Source organism: Solea senegalensis, linkage group LG9 (assembly GCF_019176455.1).
Source record: "Solea senegalensis isolate Sse05_10M linkage group LG9, IFAPA_SoseM_1, whole genome shotgun sequence".
NCBI lineage: Eukaryota > Metazoa > Chordata > Actinopteri > Pleuronectiformes > Soleidae > Solea > Solea senegalensis.
Window position 1 is genome coordinate 24,586,193 of NC_058029.1, and position 25,857 is coordinate 24,612,049.

The 25,857-nt window shown below is 42.1% G+C and overlaps 1 protein-coding gene across 4 annotated transcripts in view; it reads left to right on the forward strand.

Moving 5' to 3' along the window:
* The window catches only part of erfl1 (Ets2 repressor factor like 1), a 66,150-nt gene that overhangs the window by 14,551 nt on the left and 25,742 nt on the right, over positions 1–25,857 (forward strand). For 2 of the 4 annotated variants that reach the window (XM_044033441.1, XM_044033445.1), the window contains exons 1-2: positions 1,452–1,566; positions 5,156–5,384. The gene's annotated coding sequence lies outside the window, so the exon portion shown is untranslated. Of the gene's footprint in view, positions 1–458; positions 515–1,451; positions 1,567–5,155; positions 5,385–25,857 lie in introns of those variants that run through there. The other 2 variants (XM_044033444.1, XM_044033443.1) reach the window with 2 other exon arrangements.

The window sequence follows — 25,857 nt, forward strand, 5'->3', positions numbered from 1 at the left end:
CGTAATGCGGTTTTCGCTGCAGGGAGAGAAGAAGAAGAAGAAGAAGAAGAAGTAAAGAAGGGAATGTTCTTGTGTGTGATCGGCTACAGTCAGACTGACAGGTGCCTGTGCTGATGTGTATGTGATGTTCAGACTTCCTTTACTACACAGTTTACTCCATGTTTGCAGTGACTCCTCTATCCTCCATCTTTAGACTTCTATCAAACCTTTGTTTCACTTTGTGTCACATCCACGTTATACATAACTTAAAAAAGCATTCAATAATATAATATAGAATAATATAGATGAGCCAATAAGAAATGTGTGTAATATAACCATTGTAATGTTACACAAGTGCAATCCTTGTTTAAACTGTAAATATTAACCTCATATCTTTTCTTATATCAGCAGCATTTGGAAGTTCATGTAAATGCTTGAAACGAGTTAATTATCTGCAGTTTTCAAAGTTGGCATCCCATAACCAAGCAGAAATGGAACTTGTAACCCGAGGGTTGCCGGGAGACCCCTGAGCAAGGTACCAAATCCAAGTGACTCATTATGACTGGACTGGACTCTAAACTGACCCCAGTGTAATCCTGTAGTGTCAGTGCCAAGTGTGTAAAACTGGGATGGTGCATTTGTTCTGACTTTAGATCGACTTCAAACCAAAAGTTCTATTCTATTCTATTCTAATCTAATCTAATCTATTGACTCATGGTAATGAAAACATCTGCCTCTACAGATACAAGGCTATGAAGTATGTGATGAGTCTTGAAAGCAAACTTGTAAAAGCATCATGAAAATCCACAAACACTTTTCTTGAAACACAGTCAGGATTTTTTTTTTTGAAAAACAACAGATTTGATGGAAAGATTTAGGTGAGTGTTGCTGCGGCACATAGCGGCTTAGCGGCTTACACTATTGCCTTACAGCAAAAGGATCAGGGTTTGTGACCCAGTATGAGCGCGGGTGTGTGTGTGTTTGGGGGGGTTCTTGGTCACTCTGGTTGTTGACCCTGTGATGGACTGCTGACCCCGCCTTGAAGGAGCAGAAACTCTTCTGAATGGCAGATTTGGGGGGGTCAGTGTGTGTTGGTGAACACAGTGACTCCTCAGTGACCAGCAGCACTGGAGGTGAGACAGGCAGAGGAAACACACACTCAGAGATACACTATTACACACACACACACACACACACACACCTCCTATATAAGACACAGGAGCGGAAACGGGTCGAATCCTACTTCAAATTCTCTTTCCTCTCGGCTTGTCGACCGGGGAAAACAAACCGACCTGAGGCACAGCGAGTGGGGATTTACTAATTAACTACTTACACACACACACAGTCAAGGAGAGAGAGGCGGAGAGGGAGAGAGAGAGAGAGAGAGTGATGCCCCCTCCTCCTCCTCCTCCTCCTCCTCCTCCCTCTGCTCTCCTCTCCGGGTTCAGGTCGGTGATAGTGATGCTGTCTCTCCGGTCTCTCGCTCGCTGCACCGTCACAGTCAGTGTGTGTGTGGATTGACTTGGTCGCACTCGAGCTGCTGAGAGCGCTTTGAACGCGGCGCTTTCCTGCAAAGAAAAGCTGCAGGTATGTTGTGCACATTTTATTATAACACCGTCTTTATTCTATTCATAATCATATTTACATTCAGGTGGAGAAATAAACTAGACAAAAGTTGTGTGATTGCTCCTTTATAGTGAGTGTTGTGATCGTTCTTCTTCTTCTTAAATGTTTTGAAAATATTACAACAGTTATTTCGCCTTTTTTGTGGATCAGTTTGGGGATCCGGGTGAAACCCTGCACCCAAAAAGTTGGACCGTGCGTAATTTACGCGCGCTCTTTATTTCCGATTATTTGGAAACTTGGATATTTCCTTTTTTTCTGCTCTATATTTTCGTGAGTGGATAGACTCTGTTTTTTGTTTTTTTTATTTATTATGGCGGTGTTGGTTCGCACGTGTGCAGGTGTGGAAGTCTCGGAAGCACAGTGATGCGCTCAGCTGCTGAACGTTGGCCCGGATTAGCCTTTAAGTGTCTCTATTTGTTAAGGCGTCCAGCTCTCACCTCCACACAGCGCCGTATCAATCAGTCAATTAAAGCGCCGCTCACACGCGCGGCGGGCTGCACGAGACTCCAGCCGGTGCACTCTCTCACTGTCTGTCTCTCCAGTCCAATTCTCTGTGTGCGCGTGACCCTGTCTAATTGTGATTGGTGGTTTGGGGAGTTTGCGCTGCACGTGCGTGTTCTGTTTTTGTGTCCTGGTGCTCGTGCACTGTGGGCTTCTTTTTGGATATAAATGCACGTGGTGATATATTGATAATTTAATTAAATACTTGCGTTTTTATAGTTTTAAAAAACTCACAAAAAGAATCCTGCACAAACATTTGGGTTCGTCAGTGAAGAATCTGCTCTGGTGTGACCATCCGTCAATAAGCAAAGGCTCAAGTTTGCTCAGTGTGTGTGTGTGTGTGTGTGTGTGTGTGTGTGTTTACTCTGACACGAGAGTTAGTCTCAGAAGTGCACGGGCGCATCGATACAGTGCGGAGTCAAACTTGGGAGAGAAAAATATTTGGAATAATCTGTGCATTGATTCTCTGATCTCCACTGCTGCCTCAGATATTTTCTTTGGTTATTTATTTATTTTCTTTTTAGGTGTTTACCCCCTCAACAACTTTGATGCATATTTATGTGTCTTGTCTGCCGTGCGGGTGAACTCCATCAATTATTTGTGCCGCTATATTTCCAGATAAACAGTGTGTATGTATGTGTGTGTACGTGTGTGCGCGCGCGCGGGTGTGTGTGTGTGAGGGAGAGAGAGAGAGAATCAATACATGCATGTAACTATTGCAGATTAAGAGATCGATCAATGGATTCACCCTAACCCCAACCCGTGTGTGTGTGTGTGTGTGTGTGCGCGCGTGCGTGCGTGCGTGTGCATGTGTGTTTCCAGCAGTCAATTATTCACATCAAACTTACCTCAACACCAGCCCTCCCCAATAAAGTTTAAAAGGCTGTTGTGCACGTGCGCCTTTAACTGAATTTACACTTAATTCTCATCTGAAAATTAAATGACTAAGACTAAATGAAGCTTCGTCATCATCATCGTCATAATAGCAGTGTGTTTGGCACGTGGACAGGTGTATGGATGAATAAAATAATACTGAATTTAGGTTTAACTTGACATTTTTCCTTATAATCTGGTATCGGGAGCACGAGCGTGTTTTTGGGAGAGTTTTCAGGCCAACGTGTTGAACGTCTTCAGCTCAGCTCAGCTCAGCTCAGCTCAGTACCGTGAGTGTGAGTTCACACAGGCCGTTTTTAATTGGATTATCTCGGCGCTCGTGTGCCGCTCCTCGGCCGCCGCCTCATCCGTCTCTCCGCTGCTGTCAATACTTGGGTGGAAATATTTCCGACATTAAATGGCATTCGGGGAAATTTTCTCCCCACCCCCACGTCACTCACCCACCCTCACCCTCCTCACCCCTCCCTCCCCTCATCCCTCACCTCTGCTCGGCGTGGCTGGCTCCGAACTCGTTAACCCGTCCAATTACATTTGTTCCGATATCAACACTTTAACGCTGCTGCCGTTTGTTCACATGGAGTTCACACAATTATAAATATATACATTTACCTTCAATCTTCACTGTAATACTACTACGAATTATTATTATTATTATTATTATTATTATTATTATTGTTGTTATTATTATTATTTTTATCATCCTTATTTATCCCTTTAATTACAAAGTACATAATAAAACAGTATGGAACACATTTACACATTTACATTTCAACACATTGATATATCATTATAATTGTTATTATTATTATAATTGTTGTAGTTGTTATTATTATTGTAATAATGTGAACGATTACATTATATATTTTCTAAAGCACCGTGATTTGAAACAAGTGTCTGTTATATTTGTTTTATTTGATTTTATATAAGAATTTTGCATTTGTCTTATACGAATTTAAACATTTAGGCCTCGTTTCAATGTATATCAATAACGATAATAACAATAATAATAATAATAATAATAACAATAATAATAATAATACTAATAATAATAATAATAATAATAATAATAATGTTGATAAATGCATAAGAAAATGCCCCCAACTGAGATTCATTCACATGACGCGCTGTCATTTAAAAAGATGCTGCTGCTTTAAAAGCGTGTTTATTTTCCAGGATATTTTTCTCTATACATTTATTTTATTATCTGCTCATGTTTCCGATCTATTCGAGTTTTCTTTGCTCAGATTGTGACTTGTAATTTTTGTGTCTATCGAAATGAAAAAAAAATATGGAAATAATAATTATTATATTTCTCGTTTTTCCTCTTTGATTTAGTTGATCTTTTTTTTCCTTTTTCTCTTGCTGTGAAAATAGACTTCGTAACTGTGTGTGATTCATCAGCTCAGAGTCCACTCTCACTCGGAAATATGAAACTTCTGACAGGTGCGAGAGGGCGGGTTTTCATTTTCATTTTAAATAAAAGAAAAATGCTCTCATCCTTCACGTGTTGTCGTCTGTAGAAGCATGTTCACATGATCAAAGTGCGGCTAGTTAGTGCGCTCAATATCCCGCTTTTTCACATCGATAACGAGGCAGGAGAGCGTTTATCTCACCGAGCTGCACCAGAGCGGGCCCTCAGTCCTGAACCCTCCGCGCTCGAACTCTGCAGGCCGTGCGTCAAAACTGCTCTCACCGGGATGTGACTTCTATATTTACAAAGAGCTGATGATGATATTATATTTAAGTGATGATAAATGATGATACTTTATATTTAAGTCACTCTGAGGATTTTATTGCAAACATGTTGAGGCATCAACTCCACGATAGAAACTAGGGTCAGGTGGTGATTGATAAATAAGTGAGTTATGATGATTTGTGTCACACGAGAATGTTGTAACAATAATAATAATAATAATAGTAAAAATAATAATGATAATTATAATCGTAGTAGTAAAAATAATAATGATAATAATAATATTAATAAAAAACTGATAAATGTGACGACTGTGTGTGTGTGTGTGTGAGGCAGCAGTGGACCCGCGGGAAATACTGTCATTAAAAAATGTTATTATTTCACATTTTAAAGAGGAAACATATTAACTGCTCATCCGACAGCATGTTACATTTATTATCTTGTCATCTTTTTTATTTTCAGTGACGCCTTTGTGCAAGTGCGACACAGGCACTTCCACCTCCCCCTCCCTCCCTTCCTTCCTTCCTTCCTTCCTTCCTTCCTTCCTTACACCCTCCCTCCCTCACTTACATCCGGGTCGGAACCAGCGCAGGCGAACCAAGCGGAAAAACTCCCGAGTCCAGGCCGTGAGACGGTGATCAGGCTTCGGCCTCAGGTGCATCTCTGAGGCGGGGCGACGCTGGAGGTCCAGGTGGGTGAAACTTCCCACGCACATTCATCCTCACATGTACATACAGTATATATATATATATATATATATATATATATATATATATATATGTATGTATATAAGTACAGTTACATCTGTGTGTGTGTGTGTGTGTGTGTGTCTGTTATCATGATCATTCAGAGCACAGCTGTCTGCTCTGTTCCATCCATGGAGAAAGAAAAAGTTAGTTTGAGAACATTACAATTTGAAAGATAATAATATTACAGCGTGGTGTGAAATCTTCACAGGGCAACAACAACAACAACACAATCTTTCTAGTTTTTCAGCTTTGTGTTATGCAGTGTTTCTTTCTTGTTTTATTGGTGGGGGAGAAGCAGAGCTGATGGTTGTTTTTCTTGTTTTTGAGCGTGTGTCGGCGGTGAAGCCGCACCGACCTGTCTGTGGGTAATCAAAAGTGTCCAATCCGCCATCGCGACCGCCCTCGGCCATAACGATCAACATGCCAGATCCACCACCACCTCACCCCCTGCTGCCATGCGGCCAGTGTGTGAAGTCTTCCTCTGCATGGTTCCTCTGTTCCCTCTCCTAATTCTTCCTGTCTGTCTGATATTAGCCCCGTGGCACACCTTCAAATTTGTCTTTCATTATTCATTATTCAAGACTCATTACTCTTTGCTGCCAGAGCCTTTTCTGCCTGTTACACTCTGAGCCCTATAGGGCAACTGAAGGACTCCCCTGTATCTCCCCTACACCATCTCCACACTCCCTCCCTTCCTTTCCTCTGTCCTTCTCTCCTGTGGCCCTCGCGCCCCATGTCGTCTCCCGCCGCCACACCTGGTAACTACAAACTTGTACACAACAATAACAGCCAGATGTATCCATCTATCTCTCCATCTCGCCTGTCGGCACTTAGTGGAGTGGCTGAGAGACTTGCAGGCGTGAAAGGTCAGTTAATCAATGGCACACAATTTGACAAATCCCAGCGACTCTTATCATCCTCACGGGCGTTTAGGGCCGAAAGGAGGACCACCGAGATAAATGCTTAATCCTGACTGCACTCTGAGTGTGTGTCTGTGTGTGTCTGTGTGTGTCTGTGTGTGTGTGAGGGGGGGAGAAAGAGAGGACAAGCACAGCAGTGCTGTGAAGCAGATGGGCACGTGGAGTCCAGGACAGTCAGGGAGGAGTGAGGAAAGAAGGACACATGGAAGTGGCTTTTCTTCCACAGTCCCAGTCCAAAGCATGGGTGACTTTTGTGTGGCTCTTAGATCACTGACTCTGCCCTCAGGCCAGTGCACGGAATCCACAGTTCACGCTCACTTATGGCTCAGCTGCTGCTGCTGCTGCTGCTGCTGCTGCTGCTGCTGCTGCTGATGTGTGTAAAGTTGAGAAAAACCCGAGGAAAACAAAGGTGTATGAGTGGTTGAATTCTCCTGTGGCATGTTAGCTCGCCTGCAGCAGTGTGCAACCAAGAGGAAAATGAGCTTTTGTCCACAAGGCTGGCCTTTTTTTTTCTTTTCTTTTTTTTTTTGAACTGCAGGGGTTTTTTTTTTTGGAAGGTGGCACAATTTCTTTTCCCTCAGAATCACCTCAGTGTGACATCATGTCACTGCTTTTACTGAAACGTGGTGCACTCTTTTTTCTTCATCCCTGAGCATTAATTCTATTCAGGTTAAAGATCAAGATTGTCACTGAAGCTTGATTTCTCAGTGTGTTCGTGCGAGAGAGGAGCTCAAGTGTCCTCCATCTCCATCTCGATACAAGTCCAATGTAATTCGATTGAGATTAGTTGCAGTGGCATGACAGCAGAGCTGTAGTATTGCCAAAGCACTTAGGAGGCAATGACAGGAGCACATCGACATACACATGCAGCAACCTGCGACTGGAAGGAGAGAATCACACACACACACATCATGGAGAGAGAGAAAGTGACAGCACAGTCAAAGGAGTTTCAGGGTGATGAAGTAAAACCGTAATGACGTGAAAAAGAAGAGGAGAGAAATTATGACTCAGCGTGACATGTGCGTCCAAAAACACGAGAGAACAATTGACTCACAGGCAGAAAAGGTGGTGGCCGGAGAGCTGGAGTCGGACGGAGGTGGAGAGAGCGTGACGGAGAGGGGAAGACGGAAGATGGAGAGAGGTGGCGAGGACGGGAGATAAAGGGAGGGCAAACTGTAGAAGAGTGATGTACGAGAAGAGGGCAGAGGAAGAGATTTACTAGAAGAGAGATTAAGTCAACTTGTCCCCAGTCAGTCATTAATCCGATTTAAGAGCAATTAAGGTGAGACTGATTCCTTCCTACAGAGAGAGAAATAGATGGGGAGGATGGAAGAGTGAGAGAATTGGGGAAATAAAAGAGACTGATTGGACAAACTAGAAACAATGTGGTGTATTCAGCTTTTATTATATTATAAGGATGAGACTTTATGAGCTCAGACACCAAAAACCTTCTCTCTTCTCTCAAGTCGTGGGATATGAAAGTGATTCTTGTTTTAAAAAAGTGGGAGAAAATACAGTTGATATGAAGGCAAACACAGTCCCAAACAAAGACCAGTCAAATGTGAGTTGATACACAAGCTCTCATATATCCCAAAATATGTGTACTAATGGTCAGAGGGTTCCTCTGATGCCTGATACCAGACATTCTAAATGTCTTCAAGCACTGAGCGGATACAGCACCACACACACGACAAACATCGTCATGACTTCAGCTCAGTCTCTTCATCGTCTTCCTTTATTATAATAATAATAATAATATTGGTGGTAAACATGTTCTTTACGTTTGCCAACCGATTCTTTTTTACAGTGTAAAAGGGAACACAATACTGTGTCTGTGTGAGGGTCAGGCGGTGATTTAACAGAAGAATCAACATTTTAGAGATGAGATCAGAATCATACACTCAAACAAAATAGTTCATTTAGACTAAATTTACCAAGACAACCATTTTCTTTTTTCAGTGTACGGCTGTACTTTTCTACTACACTGAAAAAACATATGGAAATAAACTTAAAACTTGTTATTTATATTTGAGTTTGAAGGAACTTAACTAATTTATTATTTAGTTATTCTTTTCTTGTTCCACACTGTTGACACTAACTAACTAACTAACTAACTTCATGTGAAAACAAACTACCATAAATCCTAATAGATTAGCCGAACAATTATTTTGTCTCTGAAAATCCCAGAACTGAAGCAGGACAAACAGTCTGTGTGTAATGACACTATATGATATATATAATATATAATATATAATATATAATATATAATATATAATCTATAATCTATAATCTAATAGCATGTTTGAATTGATATTTACATAACTGAACAAACGTGCCTTGACATTATTGTGACAACAGAAGAGGATCAGGGGTCACATGTCAATACTGTCTCATAACAAACAAAGTCAGAATTTGAGCTTAAACCTAAACTCACAATATCTGACCATTTTCCCAGGATTCTAGAAAAATAAATAAATGTGATTTTCATGATTCTGATCACATGTGGACCTAACGTGAGACAGTGAAGGACAAGAAAAGACGGAAATAGTAAGGGACAAAGTGGACGGATATCCTTTGAATAAAGATGTAAAAGAAAAACCACCGTCCTCGTCCTCGTCCTCGTCCTCCCTGGTCCGTGGTCAGTGGTTGTTTCAGATATGTATCACAGGTCCTGGGGTGGACAGTGGGGTCCCTCCACTGCTGTACGATTCCTGTGTCTATTGGGAGATGGTGGTCCTGATAGCCCCGGCCGCCTGACACGTACACAGCGGTACATAAATCAAACGCACTCCATTTATCTCCCACTCAAGCCGTGATAGCAGCCCACTCTGCATAGAGTGAGGCAGAAGCAGAGCTGGTGCTCGTGTCTTGTTAAGTGGGAAAAGTAATGAAAAGAAAGACAGAGAAAGAAAAGGTGGACTTGTGTTGCTGCCGCCGTCACCATTGTTCACGGGTGCCGGTGTTTGTGCCTCTTTTGTTTGACGTGCCTGAGCACTGTAGAGCACACTCCACTGCGTCTGTAATTGCCGCTTCACATAACTACAGGACAAAGAGTGTGTTATTATCAAACCTGTTAAGCCCGAGAATGCAGCAAATTGAACACTGCGCTCATGGATTTTGTTGTGCAACATTTTGGAGCCGCTGAATGGAAACGGTTTTACATGATTTCACTGATGCGCGTCATTTCTAAAGAGAAGCAGCTAAAAGTGTCTTTTTTATTTCACTCCATTTTCGAGACTCTGCTCTGTTTTCCTGCCGCACGTCCACTGCAGTTTGGACCAATCTGTGGCCCAATCACAAGTCGCAGATTGAGAAGCCATTTGGCTGCTGTTGACAGGAGGGAGCAGCTATTGACAAGGTCCTGCCGGGCGGAGGCGTGTCTCAGGTCCCGCGTCCAAAGCGTTTGTGGCGTTTAATACACTGTGGCTGTGGTCCTCCAAGCCCTCACCCTGCATGCTACTGCCATAGGGATCAATATGCACTGGGTTAGAGAGAAATGGACCATCTGATGCACACTCAGAGAGGGGGATGAGGGAAAAGAGTGAGACACACACACACACACACACAAACAGTGGGGGGAGCATGCGACTTAAAGGGAAACAAGAGGCCTGAAAGGGGGGAGATCGCAAAAACAAAAATAGTGGAGGAACATGGAAGAGAGGAAGTGATTAAAAGCACATTAAATATAAGGTGGAGGCGGAGTCCTGCCGAGAATAAGCATGTGAGGTCGACGGTAAGGAGGGAGGGAGGGAGGGAGAGTGAAAGAGACGTTCAACCGGGAGAGAAAACAGATGGGAGTGACACTGAAAACGAGGAAGACTCTCGACACCAGGGAGGATACACACAGGAAAAGAAAAAAAGACATGAGGGAGAGAGAAGGAAGGGAGAGAGGGGTCAATGAGACGAGGGGGGAGAAAAACAGAGGGGTGTAAGAGAAGTACGGGGAGGAAGGGAGGGGAGAGGGGGGTAAAATTTCCATCAGGTTTTCAATTGGGGCAGATCAATAGTGTATTAGAGCTCACCTTGACCCCGTCTCCCCCACCCACCCACCCTCTCTCTCCAGCCCAGCACCCAGGCCCAGCTACTCTCCCTCACAGCAGGGGACGGAGAGGGGGAGAGATTGCATTATGGCCTCCCTTTCTCTGACCAAAGTGGCAGAAAATGGCACAATAAAAGCGAGAGAGGGGAAAAAGTGGTGAGACGAGGAGGAAGAGGAGGAGGAAGAGGAGTGAGCGGGAGCAGGGACGAGCGTTGGACTCGGAGAGGAAGCCGGTGTTGGTCACCTGTGTGTGTGTGTGTGTGTGTGAGACACGAGGGTTGTCTTGTTGTCCATTTAAAACACATAGATCCATGATGACATACAGACATACACACACACATACATGCATCATTCTGCTGTGGACATGCTTCTGTCCTCTTCACTGAGACATATGTCCTGTATTTATACATAATAAGAAAAACGATGCTCCGTGGAAACTCCACAACGACATGTTTCTATGCACAGTGACACTGCGTCGTTCACCTCCGCTCCTCAAGGTGGCGACAGCCGCCGTCAGTCTGTTCATTCATCACCACCCATGATCCACATTTTGACGTGTTTCCATGACAACCACATGTGAGGAGCTAGTTCTCCCTTCACCACAGTCGGACGACAGCGTGAACAAGGAAAACACGACTTCTCCCCAACAATGTCGTCTGTGTCTGAACGCTGAGAACATGAGGAGGAGGAGGAGTTTCTGTGATGTCAGTTTCCTGTTTGGCTGTTGTTGGCTGGGTCTCAACCATATTTGCAGTACTTTGTGCACTAGTTAAATTCCCATTTGCAGAAACGCGTATCGTAAAGTCTGTTTTTCGTATGAGTGGATTTTTGTCCTAATGTCACGTTAATGTACGAACATCACATTCCCACGCAGCACTGTCTGACATGTAGCAGGCTTTTTATCTACTGCAGTTTCCATGCCAACACACTACAGAAGGCATTCATTAAGACAAGCTGAACACTTACATGTCTGTATATCTGCTTACAAGTCAAGTTAAACAAGTTAAACAAGTTAAACAAGTTAAACAAGTTAAACCAACAAGTTTAACATTTAAACTCCTCAGCTGCTCGTCTCTGTTGTGTTCATTCATTTTATAAATATGAATATATGAAGCTGCTGATATCAAAATGACTCTGATTAATGAGTTCATTTGTTTAATAATGAATGAATAGGTTTGTTTATACACATATATACGTATATATTTATATACGTATATATACACATATATGTGTATATATATAGGTATATATGTATATATATGTGTATATATACACATATATATTTATATGTGTATATATATACACACATATGTGTATATGTACATATATAAATATATATGTATATATGTGTGTATATAAATATATTTGTATATGTACATATATATTTATATATGTATATATACACATATGTGTATATATGTGTATATGTACATATATACTTATATATGTATATATATACACACATATGTGTATATATGTGTATATATACACATATGTGTATATACACATATATGTATATGTACATATACACATATATAAATATATATGTGTATATGTACATATATATTTATATATGTGTATATATACACATATATGTATATGTACATATACACATATATAAATATATATGTGTATATGTACATATATATTTATATATGTGTATATATACACATATATATGTACAAATATATATTTAAAAACAGCTTTCATCTCCTCAAATGTGAATATGTTCTGGTTTCTTTGCTCCTCTACAAATTATTTTTGGTTTGTGGACAAAATAAGACGTTTGAATTTGGACTTTTATCAACGTTTTGTGACATTTTATGGATCAAAAACAATGAATGTCACCATAATGTAGTTAAAGTGATCCAATAACATCACTTCAATAACTGCACCTCCTATTTTACAGCCTCACGACTAAGTCTGTGGCGTTGTGGGAGACTTTGACCAATTAAAGGACATTGATTGATTGATTGACATTGTTCAGCATTTTCCTGACAGTTTAAAGACCAAATTACAAATCAATTAACCATGAAAATAATAGAAAAGAATGTTAAATTATGGAAAAAAAAAGACATCTTGTTACAATCACTAGTCTGTTAATGTCATATCACTTAAAAAACAAAAAGCTAATCTACATCAGTTAAAGATGAGACTTAAAGTTCCCCAGTGAAAATCATGGTTCACTTGTTTTCACATCACGTCCTACAGTATCTTCAATGGTTCCCAAAGATGGGGTCGGGACCCACATATGGGTCGTGGGAGATTTTTGCTAAATTTTCCAAATCTTATAGTCAAGATGTGTACATGTGTTTTAAATAATGGCTTATTAAATGTATGGCTGTACATTGGTCGATGACCAATTTGCTTTTGTCGGGATTTGAGTGGAGCGATACGTCAGAATAGCACGTGATACATAGACACAACTGCAACAAACAATGCATTGATTTCCACTGTGTAATTTGAAAGATCTGTTTCTCAAAAACAATTCAGGGTCAGATTATTTCTTGGGAACGACACAGAAACTGGGACATGTACTTGGACTTTAGCACGTCATCTGATGGCAGGTCTGCAGGAAGCAGGTTGAAGACAAATGTAGGACACACTCCATCACTCCAGGAAGGACAGACAGCAAGACGTGAAGCTGTTTGACAGAGGCGGGGGTGGGGGGGACTGATGGGGTTTGAAGAGGTTGAATAAAAAAAATTGATCTGGGAATTTAGCATTTAGACACAGTTTACAAAGCGATATAGAGAGGGGGGGGTGAGAGTGGAGGGAAGGACACTTTACCATATAGGGTCAGTTCTGCCCATTTGACTAAACTGCACTTCTGACAGTGTCCACACACACACACACACATGTGCGTGTGTGTGTGTGTGTGTGTGTGTGCATACAAATAAAATAAGCAATTGTCAGAGCAGCTGTAGTCACGTGTTTGTAAGAAAGCACCCACTCTCCTCATCTCTTTCCCACTCCTGTTCCTATTGTCACCCATCCACACTCGCACGCGCCACAGACGCAAGACAACAACACACACACACACACCTATACATCTCTCTCACACACACACACACACAAACTCTGTCCTACTCGCTGAGGGGGAGAAAAGGGAAGAAAAAAGGAGAGGTAGAAAAAAAAGAAATCGATCGCCGGGGATAGCGGTGCGCGTCGGAGGATCGTATCTTGTCAAAATAATATATTACCCTCATCCCCGCCTGATCGATGCGGTGGATTAGGGACGGAGGGCTCCCTCTCGCTCCCTGTCTCCCTCTCCCTCTCTCTCTCGCTCTCCCCTCTCCTCCTCCTCCTCCTCCTCCTCTCTGCTTGGCGCAGTTTAATATTTACCTCCGTGAAAGAGCGGCCGCGACGGCTCTCAGCCCTAATTGATTCCGACACATGGAGCTCTGTGCTCAGGCTGCGGAGGAGAGAGGGAGACAGGGGGAGAGAGGGGGAGAGAGGTGGGGAATACACAGGGAGAGATGAGAAGGAAAGAAAAGAGGGACAAAAAAATGAATATCTGATCAAAGAAAGACAGACATTTATGTTGTTTAAGCTTTATTTCTATAAGAAGACACAATGAGATCAAAGTATGTTCCATAAGTGAGACATGTGGTCAAGACTATAGTGACAAGTCCTTCCATTTGTAGGAGGAGCTCGGAATGTCCGAGGTCACAATGTCTTTGATTTTAATCAGACTAAGATAATAATTCATGTAAACACATTAGTCAGACTAACACACCTGGATAATGTGATTCATAGTCTGATAACGCCTGCATGTATAGTGTAGTCGCACTGTTTTAAACTGCAGTACTGTTGACGTTATAGAGACATACAGCGCCACCTATGGAGGCGGAGTCAGATGTACACGGCCAACAAATCGATGTTCTCCTCTGTGTGTATATACTTGTCTGATTGTCTGTCTTAGTCAGACTATGGCCTTAGCTGGACTAAACTGTTCATGTAAACTGATAAGCAGCTGCACACACAAGCTGGGATTTTAAGACGTCTTTGCCACTTTATCAGACTTAGACTTAACATTTTCTGCCTGGAAACTGACGTTTGTAAACTGCTCACTCTCCCGCACCAAAGATTGTCTGTATGGACTTTGGTGCGGGAGAGTGAGTGGCTTAAATCTGACAGAAACAATAAGGATAAATAATATAGAACGCAGCACAGGGCAGAAATGTTAGGGTATGCATTGATGAATGAATGAATGAATGAATGAATGAATGAAACAATAACTTTAGCAAACAGTGACTTCACACCACTATCTAAAACCATTTAACAGGACTTGGATTTCAAGTTTGAGTTTGTTCTGAAGATGTTCCCGGAACAAAGAACTGTCAAGGTCAGAGGGAACTTTATGAGTTTACCTCACCATGACGCTCCCACCGAGGAATACACCCAATATACAGTGACGGGTGGAAGAAGGGAAGATGGTCGGGACGATAAAGTATACAAGAGAGTGAAAAAATGTGATCGCTCATCCACATAAAAAAAAACATTTCCATCAAAAGAAAGTAGAAGCTGCAGGAAAGATGAAAAATGAAGAAGCTGAAATGTTCAGTGCAGAAGTTTACAGAGGTGATGGAGAGGCAGAAAACCAGGGAGGAAATACAGGTGGAAAAGGGTGAGACGGAGGGAGCAGAGCTGGAGGAATATAGCAGAGTGTAGCAGGGAGAGAGGGAGGGAGAGAGGGATGAATGAACGGATCACAGAGAGGAAATGAATCAGGAAAAAATGAGGGAAACTGTGAGACGTACGAGGAAATGGGACAGCACGGGGAAAAAGGCTCTGGGAGAATGGGAGGAAGAGGAAGGGAGGGCCAAGGAAAGCAAATGAGAGGGGATTAAGAGAGTGAAGGAAGATGGATAGAAACGAGGGGGCGAAACATGACAGGTAGAATGTAGAGCGCCAATAAAACGCCAAGAACGGGGAGGAGAGAAATAGGGGGATGATGGAAAAAAGAGCCCGGCACGGAGGTGACAGAATGATATCAGGTGGGATAGACAGAAAACAGGAGTGATAGCGGCGCGAGAGGCGGGAGGGAAGAGAGGGACCATATTTTCCTTTGAAGGAACTGGCCTGTCACGCTGTTCCGCCGCTGCAGAGCGGCTCTATAAAGTACAGGCAGCAGACGGCTCGTGGCGGGTGACTTATGTGTATATCTAGGTTTTGTCAATATTTCTTTCTGTCTTCCTTCCTCTGTGTTCCCCCTGTTACTCCCTCACTCTATTCTCCCTCACATTGTCCTCCCGCTGTCTCTGCCTCACTTTACAACTCAGAGTCAGAGTTCAGGGTTTTTGTCCAAGTGTGTTTGCATGAGGCACAACATTCAGGCTCCACCCCCTTACCCATACTGCACTCTGGTTCCCCAAGGAAAGGATGACAAAACATGGAGGAACAGTGGTGGTTCCTAGTCCTAATGGAAACACGAGGAACATGTACCGAACTGAACTGCCTTGACTATAGCTATACGCTTTGTGTACATGCCGTCACGTGTCCCCTCGTCCCCTCACCGTCCAACGTCTGTCTCATTTTCCTTCTCTTCCCGTCCGTTCTTGATTCTTTTGTGGAATGAAATTACAGCGAAGCAGAAATGCGTCGCGTCACGTTGATCAGGGATCAGAGTTCATGGATCCACATGTGTCTACATGTGTCTGCAGCTTTGGAGGATTTGATGGTGATGATGATGATGATGATGATGCAAACAGGACAGTTTGACGGACAGCGCCGACAGACAGTACAGGTGTAAAGTCTCGGCCCCAAAGCCGTTGTTGTTTCGCGCGTTCCTTGGATCCCGGTTTTTCAGATTCTCCTCTACATCAGTGCATGTATGTATGAAGTGCAGAAGCACCGGGTGGTATGCTGATTTATTCATGTGGTGCCAGGCAGGAGGACTGCACCTCCTCTTCTTCCTCATTTGGCATGGTTTTAGTATCCCGAGCACAGGCCTGCAGAGACCCGTGTCCTGGTGGGGCCCAGACCTCCTGCAGAGGAACTGCCCTGGTCTGTGTACACACAAATGACCCTGCTCTGCATTTCATGTGTATTCATGTGAACACGCAGCACAACTTCAAGTCCAAACATGTGAGCTTGAGTCTTGTCCGTGGGCGCAGGAGCGTACACAGGATACAACCTCACACGCCCTCACACGCCCTCACACGCCCTCACGCACCTGCGCTGTAGAGCCCTTTGTCTTTAAGGTGTCACATGTAACCATTCTTAGTGTTTAAAATGATGCCACGCCCCCGTCTGTAAGGGCAGGGAGACAATGACAGGAGGGGAGGGGAGGGGGTGTGGATACACGCAGCAGGACTTCAGCCATGACAGAGAAGATGCAGCCATGTGAAGCAGAAACTTATTTATAAAGCAAAAAAAAATAACATTTCCAGTCCACCTCCATGTCTTCCTCTGTTTCTGTTCTATTGCCCTCCCTCCCTCCCTCCTCCTCGCCCTCCCTCCCTCCTCGTGTCTGTTCTTTATTTACACCTCTCCCCTGCTCTCTGCAGTGGCTCAGAGAGCGGTAACAGAAGTGTCACTTGTCATTATTGGTCTAATTCAGTAATCCGTCATCGCACACTCACTGTATGCGGCGCATTATATGCCGGCACAGCAGGTGTACTACGCACTGAGGTGGAGATTCGATTTGACACAGCCGTGTGTGTGTGTGCGCGTGTGCGAGTACTTGTATTTGTCACTTCTTTAGGACTTTCTCTGGCATAAACACTGACCTTGTCAGGACCAGTGGTCCTCATGGAGACCAAAACCTGGTCCTAACCACGTCCTAACAGATAAGAACCCCGTTTCTGAGCATCTGTTTAAGTTCAGGGCTAAGATTTGAATTGTGCTTAGGTTAAGATCAGGGATTTGTTTAGGCTTCAGTGCAGAGTCCTGAGAACGATAGCTGCCCAAACCCGTGTGTGTGTGTGTGTGTGTGTGTGTGCGTGTGTGTGTGTGTGTGTGTGTGTGTGTGTGTTCCTGCATGAAAGAGAAGAAGGAAACTCAGATAGAAAATGGAGAGATTGAATTTCAAGGTGTGCAGTTGTGTGTGTGTGTGTGTGTGTGTGTGTGTGTGTGTGTGTGTGTGTGTGTGTGCATGTGTGTGTGTGTGTGTGTGTGTGTGTGTGTGAGAGTTTGTATTGTGGTTTCAATAGAAAGGCAGCATGTCCAACATGTCATTGGAAGAGACGCAGGAGACACTGGACAAAGACGGAGGAGACATGTGAAATGGCAGAAAACAGGGACATAACAGAAAATGGAGTAATCATACTTGATCATACTTAAAAACATGATTGACAGCATCCATATTTTGATTTCTTTAGTCTCCACCCTCTAAACGTGATGTTTGTTGTGTTGACTTTAAGCTTCACACGTGTGTTTGTTGCGGTTCTTTTATGACCTTATAACCAAATAATAATAAATAATAGTCATAATAATAATAACGTAGAGTTTGTTTGTTTTTTTTGAAAAGAAAAAGACTTTTGTGAAAGTTTATTCAAACCTCACCTTTGCATTTCCCTTCCATGTGACAGCTCTAATAGAGAGATGTATGAGGGGAGCGTAAAGGAGCAATGATGTGCAGCAAAAGTCCACGACCACATCTGAACCAGGGAAATTGCAATTATATGGTCAGTGTCTCAAACTCATAACCCGCCCCAGTATTTTATTATTAAACAAATCCATGTGATTTGGTGCCTCTGTGTGTGTGTGTGTGTGTTACATACAGTAGTGTTCATGCTCTGAGGAGGAGGAGGAGGTGCTAAAGGGTGGACTGATAACAGGCAAAACACATTCAGTGTGAATGAATGAAGTGATGATGACGATGAGGAAACATTAGTGACAGAAGCCAACATTACTACAGTAATACTGCACATACTGCAGCAGCAGGAGACCCAGTTACCTTTCTCTGGTACCTGCTCTGTCGAGGATCCACCGTGAGTGAATCACAACCACGTATTTGAGCTCAGTCATGCAGGAAGTACTGACTGATTCTAATGATTCAGCCTGTGTCACATATAAGAGCAACAGCTGTGGTGAGGAGATTATCTAAAGCAAGTCTGCAGAGTTCTCCCTTATTTTCCACTGGTTGCTCTGGTGTGTCATTACTGGAGAGTCCTGAGTGTCATTTTTACACACAGATGCTGCTTCGTATGGATCAACCCCTCCAGACCACTCGGTGGAGTGATTTTTAAATCAATTATCCGCACACGTTTGGCACCAATCACACAAAAGTGATATCAGGTCGTATCCAAGACCTCGTGGTGACTTTATCCTCCTATTTTAAACCAGTCGTTCGTTCTTAATGTGTGGTTTGAGTCTATGAGTCATTATTCTGTGTGACAGCGTGAAGACGTTTTGTTGTAGCCGCTCTATGACACGTCTGTGGAAACATCTGCAGTTTGTGGTGTGATTGTTGCTGGCTGCTTCTGTCAAAGGTCACTGAAGCTACAGTTCTCTCCATACTGATTGCATTCACATCGCGGTGAGAAAGAAAAGGCTCTGTAATTGCAACGCAAAGAGGAAGTTATGTAATAATGTCAGTCTCACTTTCCACGAGGTCCCAGAGGACGTCAGCTGCACTAATCACTGTGGAACACGGTGGTGGAAGGGAGAGTTCAGGGGCTCGCGCTCACTGAGAACATGGCGGCCGACAGGGACTCCAGACGCCGGATTAAAATCTACACTTCAGTCTACGATGTCGTAAATAAAAAAGGAATACGTTTAAAAATATATACTTACTGCAGTGATACTTTGATACTCTGTGACAATAACTGAATAATAAATAGAAGTGTAATCATGTAATGATAAAGTCTTTAAACTCATCTTACACAGACTGACGTCACGTCACCATCAGTGAGTTCTGATGTGAAGACTTTGTGTTTGCCTGCGTGACACACGTGTACACGAGGCGTTAAAGGTGACACACACACTTCTGTTTCCTGTTTCCTGAGTCTTTTGTTAAGCGTCCACGGTGCAGTCAGTGCTGATCATGTGTCTTCAGTGCCTGAACTATCCCTTTACTTCCTCCTCTCTCTCTTTATCAACGGCAATTTGTATGTAAGCGCTCACCTCCGTGGTCCCAGTGGGCGCGGCGGATTTCATCAAGCTCTTAACCCCACAAGGCTACAAATCCTGTTACCACTGTAAGTGTTTTAAACAGTTGAAACTATCAAAACACTCCACGTCGAGTCCCACACCGCACCGCAGTCCCGCAAAGACCACACCGAACCACATGACTCTATAACCACGTTTGCTTGTTTTAGTTCTTCATACAACACCTGCCATTTCCAGCGCGTTATCAAACTCCAGCTCAAACACACTCCAGTGGGGATTCCACTCTATTGGTTTGTGGTGGGCTCTATTTTGTTCCCCTGATGGTTTTTCATTGATTCATTTTAATCATTTTTTTCATTAAAACAACAAAGTTAAAAATATGAGGTATTTTTTGATCGTCCTCCAACTTTTTATCCTACAACTGAAACACTATCTGATAGACTGCAGGGTTTTAGAATATTTCATAAGAGGAGCCAGGACACAAAGGACAGCCACGTCCTTTATGGAAACATAAGCTCAAAGATACGAGTTTATTCTCATCATTCCTTCAGTTTTTATCACAATAACATAATAATAACATGGACACTCTGTTTATAGACACTCTATGAACCACATCTGCCGTGTCACTAATTCCCTGCTAATCTCTGCACTTCTTACACACAACGAGAACCAAAATAGTCACAAACAAGTCAATTCAGAAATGTGAATACATGTTTTGCTTAGAGAAAAAAAAACAGCCTGTTTATCATTGACTGAAGGTTTATTTTCCATTATATATGATCTAAGGTGATCAATATGGATCAATAACAAACCTGCTCTAATACACTAGTCTCTTCCTCCGCTGTGTATAAACACTGCATTATCCAATCCTGTGTGTGTGTGTGTGTGTGTGTGTGTGTGTGTGTGTGTGTGTCTGTGTAGTGAAGCATAATTCAGATTCAGGCGACTTAGTTGATCCCAAATGGGCCATTTATTTGCAGCTTCTCAGTCCAGAGACACACGTTCACACTCTACAACCACCACACACACACTTCACATGTCTAAATGACAAGGGAAACACAGTCAATGTATGTAAGTGTGAGACGAGTCACAGCAATAAAGACGTCAATTTACACTGTCCAACATCACAAACACAGTCTGTTCAGCAAGTCAAACCCATATATACTCTCTCTCTATATATGTGTATATATATACATATATGTATATATATACATATATGTATATATATACTGTATATATAAGTATATGCACATATATATACACTGTATATATATAGAGAGAGAGAGAGAGATTGAGTGTCTTACATTGAGTGAGGAAAAAGTCCATTAAAGCATTAAAGCAACAAATAAAAGAAAATATTCCAAATGTACATTGAACATGTGCAGCCTTATTGCAGAAGGAGTGTACCTATATTAATATTTCATTTCAACTATGACATAGAGTCTTTAACATGCAGATATCCTAACATAACATAACTTACTTTCAGTTTGACTTCAGTTAACATGAAGATAAAATCACAACATACCTTAACATAAAACATCTAATCTAATGATCACACATATTTGTATTATTATACATTATTATTCATGTATAATAATGAATAAACACATATAAATATGTTGTACACATGTATACAGCCGTAAATGCGCGCCTGTGTGTGTGTGTGTGTGTGTGTGACCAGACTCTGTATAGGTCACGTGGTTGCAATTACTCGGGTAATAACAAGCAAGTGTCTGTTTGTAAAGAGAAAAAGAAAAATCGCCGAGGGGAAGAAAATAAAGTGGCAAAGTTGGAAAAGGAGGGATGATGAGGAAGGAGGCGGGGGAAGTGAGGAGGAGTGAAGGAGGAGAGTGAAGGAAGGAAGGTGTTTGAATTATTATCCTGTATCTGCCTGAGTGGACACGAGACAGAGAGCAGGAGGTGATATGGCGAGTTTTCTTTCTTTCTTTCTTCTTCTTCTTCTCCTTCGGAGGAGGAGGAGGAGGAGGGAGAGAGGGCTGATGATGAATGGATGGAGAACAAGGATGAGAGACGGAGCAGCATGAAAGAATATATGTGGCTCCGAGGATGATGAAACGTTAATTAAAGTAAACGAGCTCTACCTGCAGCTCCCTGACACTCTGTCACGAGACTGAGCGACAGACAGACAGACAGACAGACGTTCCAGCTCCAGGAGAAAATATCGATATCGTGACATGAGACAAGATGTGGTGTAAGAGTTTGGATATCGTCATATCGTGATGACTTTTCCTGCTTTTAAAATCATTTGCTAATCATCACGTGCATAAGAGTGAACACATGAGTCAAACACCTTTTAAATGAATAAGTATTAACACCTCTATCATTTTAAGCCTAATTATATTAGACCATATTAATAATCCTTCATTTAACAATAAAAAGTATAAAATAAATAAAGCAGGTATCATCTGAAATGAAAGGTCATAATAATAATAATAATAATAATAATAATAGAGATTGTAAACAGTATTTACAGTGTACAGTCTCCTTGTTAGTGTTAGTAGTTAGACTACAGATATCCCGGTGTTAGTTATAAGTCATATCACCCAGACTTACAGAAGTATTGATTTGATTCATATCGTGATATATATCGATATCGGTAATAAGGTTTTGTCCCAGACCTGTTAGCCCAGATGTTTCCATCACAAGGGTCAGTAGTTATTCATGTGAAAAATCAATATTTATCCAACATGAGTTGATGCTTAATCACCTGCTTTTTTGTCCTATGAGCATTTATTTTTCTAATTATTCATATACATATATATTAATATGAATTATCCGTTAAATGTGTGTAATAATGGAAACTCATCATCAGCCTATTAAACACTTCCATGACTGTAGAGAAGAACGCATAAGTACATTATTATTAGTATTATTATTATTATTATTATTATTATTATTGTTGTTATTCAGTCAGTAATTATGAGAGAGTGCACACGTGCCCTTTCCTCCATGTGAGCCCCTGCCCCATGAGATGTCTGTGCACGCCACTGGTGACAATTTATCGCGGGAGGGACGTTGTTGCTTCGAGCTTTACGTCTTAATAACAATCATTTAAAAAAATAAATAATAATAATAATAATAATGATAATAATGATAATGGAAAGAATCAGTTTGAAATGGCAGCAGGTTTGTTTTCAGATTATAATCCTGCATGTACATTTATATTCCTCATTTCTAGCTTTTTTTCAGCCTCTGTTTGTTTTTGTTCTTTTTTTTTAATGCTCATATTCATTCAATTAATCTGAGCTCTAATTCGTTTATATATTTATTTACTCGGTCGCGCTATCACCCTCTCCCTTTTTTCATCTCTCTCCAACGATTATCCTGGCGTCTAATTAGAAATCGATGCTGCTGGGCCGCCGGGTGTTTGCAATGTGTTTGTGGACGCGGAGAACAATTCCCCGGACAGAGGAGAGAGAGAAGAAAGAGAGGGAGAGAGAGAGAGAGAGAGAGGGAGGGAGAGAGGAAACGCTACACACACACTGACAACCGACTTCACTGCTTGCAGCTATATTCCTCTTTCTGAAAAAGTATGAAGGCAAAGTAAAAAAGGAAAGAAAAAAGGAAAGAATGCAAGAGAAGGAAAATGAAAAGAAAATCACTTTTTAACGACTGGCGCGAGGGATTTGTGCAGAATTGTTGAGGAGTGTTTCCCAGCCTTCTTTTAGGGAAACAAACACAAACACGCATGTTATTAACTCTGCAGCAGAAGGATCCTCTTATCATCATTATTATTATTATTCATTATTATTATTATTATTATTGCTACTATTGTCATTATCACTATTATTATTAATATTATTATTGTTATTATCATTATTATTATCGCTACTATTGTTATTTTTATTATCATTATTATTATTATTATTATTATTATTATTATTATTATTTTATTTCCCATGAACAGAAATCTAATAACAAAATACATTATTGTAAATTATATTCATTAACATCTAGGTTTAATCACACACACACACACACACACACACACACACACACATGAAATACCAGTAGTAAAATGTGTATATAAATAAAAAAAGATTATAATGTAACACTGTGTGTGTACACACACAACATAAAGAAAGGACACATGTGCATGTAGGACATTCTTCTTTTACCACCGTCACCTCCTTTTAACACTCTACAGTCTTTGTCTGTTGTTTTATTTTTGAAATGATAAAACCAGTTGTTTCCATTTGCACTTTGAAAATCCCGCAAATGTGTTTGACGCAGTTTGAAAAGTCTTTCCGATCATCGACAGTATCTGTGCAGTCATGAGCGGCGGCCCGTGCAGACCACGCCGTGCGTCGCCTCCTCTCCCGTCTCCTCTCTCGCCTCCTCCCTCGTCTCCTCCCTCGTCTCCTCTGTCCTCTCCTCTGTGGGACCCGCTGTTACAGAAGCGACGGTTTAGCGCCATTACTGGAGCCAATCGAAGCAAACGGGATTATCAGCTGGCAGATGAAAGTTGAACAGGAATGTGCGGGAATGAGAGTCTCGCGCTGTTATTAGAGCAGCGTTACACCTCGTGTTCACCGTCTGTAACCTGCGTGTTATTGGCTCCACCTGTAATCTGTTTTTCTCTGTCTTCTGTGTTCATCATCCCAAACACATGCGTGTGTGTCCTTGTGAGGACCAACAATAACCTGCACACCACAGGGAGTGAGGACATTTAGGGTTAGGTTAAGGGTTAGGTTAAGGGTTAGGGGTAGACATTGACTTGTGATGGTTAAGGTGTGGCTAAGGGGTTTGTAGTGTCCTTACTAAGAATGTGTGAGGAAAGGACACTTTGTCCACTCCTTACAACTTTAAAGGGCTTTAGACCTGTTTTAAGGGTAAGGGGCTCATTAAAAACGTGTGTGTGTGTGTGCAAGCTTGTTTTACCTCTTCAGGACCTTTTCTGGCATCAACACTGTCCAAAAACCTGGTCCTAATGAGGCAGAACCTCATTTCTGAGGAACTCATTAAAGTTAGGAATGAGATGTGAACTGCGTTTAAAGCTGCAGTACGTAACCTTTATAAACATTTGTATTGCAACAATGGTCAGGGCAGCCCATGGAAAGGTAACTTGGCTTGTAACGGGAGGGTCGCAGGTTCGAATCCTGACAGGTCAAGTGCTGGGGTGCCTTTGAGCAATGTACTTTAAATCCGGTGTGTCAAGCTCAAATGACTTGGGAGTCACTGAGCGTCTGCAGTCAAGTGATTAAAGACAACGTGTGAGGGAGAATTTCAAAATAAAAGTGTCTGTGTTGATATGGAACGATGCATAGTTCACAATAAAAAACATGTTTATCATGTTAAAGTTATCAATTGTTGTCTCGCGGTGTTTTTCAGTGGTGATTAGATCTTGTGACAGGGACTGCACACAGGAAGTTAACCAGTAGTAGTACTCGTGGTAGTAGTACACGTGATAGTACTCGTGGTAGTATTGCTCGACAGAGCCTGTTTTCATGTCAAGGTGAGGCGTTAACTGGTTATAGTTTAGATAACTTTTGGTTATGTAGTGAAAGTTAATGCAGAGTCCTAACAAGAATAGCCGTATAGACCTGTGTGTGTGTGTGTGTGTGTGTGTGTGTGTGAGGCTCAGCAGTCAGGAAATGTCGTATCGGGAAATGCAGCGTTGGAGTGTCACCCTCCTCTGCATGATGAGGAAAACTGAATATCTGTCCTTTTTCTCATCGTTGCTCCACATTTCGTCAACTCCTGTGATGTTTTACTTTGTGCCAAAACCATCAGTCCAGCAGGGCTCCCTGGTGTGTGTGTGTGCGTGTGTGTGTGTGTGTGTGTGCGTGTGCGTGTGTGTGCGTGTGTGTGCGTGCGTGTGTGTGTGTGTGTGCATGCAGGGCCATGTTTGAGCCTCCATCCTTGCATTTTCTGTCAGTCCATCTCACATGCTCATTAAACGTCCCTCTCTCTCTCTCTCACACACACACACACACACACACACATACCCTCCTTCTCTCTCTCCCTCTCCTCCTCCTCCCTTCTTCTTCTTCTTCTTCTTCCTCCGCCCTCCGCTCCCTTGCCCGTGGCTATATGATCGTGAAAAATGTGTTTACAAAACTCGCTCTCTCACAGATCAAACCGCGCGGATGAATCAAAGACTTTGGAGAGAGAGGCAGAGTCAAAGCAGGGAGAGAGAGAGAGAGAGAGAGGAGAGAGAGGAGAGCAGGGGTGTGTGGAGGCCTCATCATTTTAAAATTCTCTGTGTGTTATTCTCTTTTTTCCCTCCTCTTGTGTGTGTGTGTGTGTGTGTGTGTGTGTGGACGTCTGCCTGTATCTCCTGTGGTAATGTAATATCTTTAAGGGCCCCCAAAACAACTATCTGTGTCTCACAGTTAAACATGAGATAATGTAATATTGATGTCTCCTTGTCTTTGC